The 3076-nt window shown below is 36.0% G+C and overlaps 1 non-coding gene across 1 annotated transcript; it reads right to left on the reverse strand.

Moving 5' to 3' along the window:
• Window positions 1-2273: 2273 nt before the first annotated feature.
• LOC115802702 (U6 spliceosomal RNA) lies at window positions 2274-2375 on the reverse strand. Its single transcript, XR_016393158.1, has one exon. It is a non-coding gene; the product is annotated as a U6 spliceosomal RNA (small nuclear RNA).
• Window positions 2376-3076: the final 701 nt, after the last annotated feature.

Here is a 3076-nt window from a genome sequence, read left to right on the forward strand (position 1 = left end):
CTTCCCTCTGTATGACAGACTCTAGGTCCATCCACCTCACTACAAATAACTCAATTTCGTTTCTTTTTATGGCTGAGTAATATTCCATTGTATATATGTGCCACATCTTCTTTATCCATTCACCCGTTGATGGACACTTCAGTTGCTTCCATGTCCTGTCTATTGTAAATAGAGCTGCAATGAACATTTTGGTACATGATTCTTTGAATTATGGTTTTCTCAGGGTATATGCCCAGTAGTGGGATTGCTGGGTTGTATGGTAGTATCTTGACTTTTTTTTTTTTTTTGTGGTACATGGGCCTCTTACTGTTGTGGCCTCTCCCGTTGCGGAGCACAGGCTCCAGACGTGCAGGCCTAGCAGCCATGGCTCTCAGGCCCAGCTGCTCCACGGCACGCGGGATCCTCCCAGACCGGGGCACGAACCCGTGTCCCCTGCATCTGCAGGCGGACTCTCAACCACTGTGCCACCAGGAAAGCCCTTGACATTTTTATTTTATTTTTAAAATTTATTTATTGAAGTATAGTTTGATTTACGATGTTATGTTAACTTCTGCTATACAGCAAAATGATTCAGTTATACATAGATATATCCTTTTCCATTATGGTTTATTACACAATACTGAATATAGTTCCCTGTGCTATACAGTAGGACCTTGTTGTTTATCCATTCTATATATGCTAGTTTGCATCTGCTAATCCCAGACTCCCAATTCATCCCTCCCACCCTCCATTCCAGCAACCACAAATCTGTTTTCTGTATCTGTGAGTCTGTTTCTGCTTCATAGGTAAGTTCATTTGTGTCATATTTTAGATTCCACATATAAGTGATATCATATGGTATTTGTATTTATCTGACTTACTTCTCTTAGTATGATAACCTCTAGGTCCATCCATGTTGTTGCAGATGGCATTATTTGATTCTTTATTATGGCTGGATAGCATTCCTTTGTGTGTGTGTGTATATATATATATATATATATATATATACACCACATCTTTATCCATTTATCTGATGATGAACATTTAGGTTGTTTCCACATCTTCGGTATTGTGAATAGTGCTGCTATGAACATAGGGGGTGCATGTTTCATTTCAAATTATAGTTTTGTCCAGATATATGCTCAGGAGTGGGATTGCAGGATCATATAGTAACTCTATTTTTAGTTTTTTGAAGAACCTCCATGATGTTTTCCATAGTGGCTGTACCAATTTACATTCCCACCAACAGTGTAAGAGGGTCCCCTTCTCTCCAGACCGTCTCCAGCATTTGTTATTTGTAGACTTTTATTTATTTATTTTTTAATTTTTTTAATATCTTTATTAGAGTATAACTGCTTTACAATGGTGTGTCAGTTTCTGCTTTATAACAAAGTGAATCAGTTATGCATATGTCCCCATATCTCTTCCCTCTTGCATCTCCCTCTCTCCCACCCTCCCTATCCCACCCCCCTAGGTGGTCACAAAGCACAGAGCTGATCTCCCTGTTCTATGCAGCTGCTTCCCGCTAGCTATCTATTTTACATTTGGTGGTGTATATATCTCCATGCCACTCTCTCACTTTGTCCCAGCTTACCCTTCCCCCTCCCCATATCCTCAAGTCCATTATCTAGTAGGTCTGCATCTTTATTCCCATCTTGCCCCTAGGTTTTTCTGACCATTTTCTTTTATTTTTTAATTATTTTATTTTATTTTTTTGTAGACTTTTTAATGATGGCCATTCTGACTGGTGTGAGGTGGTACCTCATTGTAGTTTTGATTTGCATTTCTCTAATAATTAACAATGCTGAGTATCTTTTCATGTGCCTATTGGCCATCTGTATATCTTCTTTGGAGAAATGTCTATTTAGGTCTTCTGCCCATTTTTTGATTGGGTTATTTGTTGTTGTTGTTGTTCTTGAGTTGTATGAGCTGTTTGTATATTTTGGAAATTAAGCCCTTATCAATCGCATCATTTGCAAATATTTTCTCCCAGTCCGTAAGTTGTCTTTTTGTTTTTTTTATGGTTTCCTTTGCTGTGCAAAAGCTTATAAGTTTGATTAGGTCCCATTTGTTTATTTTTGCTTTTATTTCTATTGCCTTGGGAGACTGACCTAAGAAAACATTGGTACAGTTTATGTCCAAGAATGTTTTGCCTATGTTCTCTTCTAGGAGTTTTATGGTGTCATGTCTTAAATTTGTCTTTTAGCCGTTTTGAGTTTATTTCTGTGCATGGTGTGAGGGTTTGTTCTAACTTCATTGATTCACGTGTGGCTGTTCCAACTTTCCCAACACCAAAAAATATGGAATGCTTCACAAATTTGCGTGTCATCCTTGCGCAGGGGCCATTCTTCTCTGTATCGTTCCAATTTTAGTGTATGTGCTGGGAAAGCAAGCATGGCATTTATATGTTTAGATGTTTGTAACAGGTTACTTAATTTAAAAACATATCAATTTAAGTCAATTATGTAAATAATTTGCATGCTATATTCTTTTCTAAAATTTTGTTTACTCTTTTTTAAAAAATCCTAAAACATATTTTAGAAAGTCCAAACAATAAAAAAGCATGATTTTAACAGAAAAAGTTCTTCTGATCCACTAACTCCCACCTATCCCATGGAATACTTTTCAATTTGTTATTCTTATTCCTACCTGGTGCCCAGGAAAACACCTGCCGAATTTGGTCTTCACTGTGGGAAAATTCATGAATCATTTTTACATCACTCCTTTGACATTTCCTAATAAAACAGACATGACAATTAGAATCAATCTAAACAAGTTTATTTTAGAATTACATACTTTGTAATCCATAAAGCTAAGTGTCATCTCCGAAGTCGGAATTGAATCTTGTATCTTTCCTAATGTAAAAGTCAACAGAATTATTTTTTTTCAGATTTGTTTTGCAGTAAGCTTGAAAATATTTTAAAATATAAATTATGTCTTCGTATTCATTATCTTAAATTGTCTAAAAAATTTATTTCAAAGAAATGAGCACAATTTTACACAATAAAATGGGGCCGCAAAAATTTAAGCAAATTTAACCAAAAATATGTAAATAAAAAGTAGAAATGACAAGAACCCAGAGCTTCATTGCTCTCCT

Source organism: Delphinapterus leucas, chromosome 4 (assembly GCF_059928025.1).
Source record: "Delphinapterus leucas isolate spDelLeu-1000000601 "Yukka" chromosome 4, BTC_Dleu_Yukka2, whole genome shotgun sequence".
In the NCBI taxonomy this organism is placed as follows: domain Eukaryota; kingdom Metazoa; phylum Chordata; class Mammalia; order Artiodactyla; family Monodontidae; genus Delphinapterus; species Delphinapterus leucas.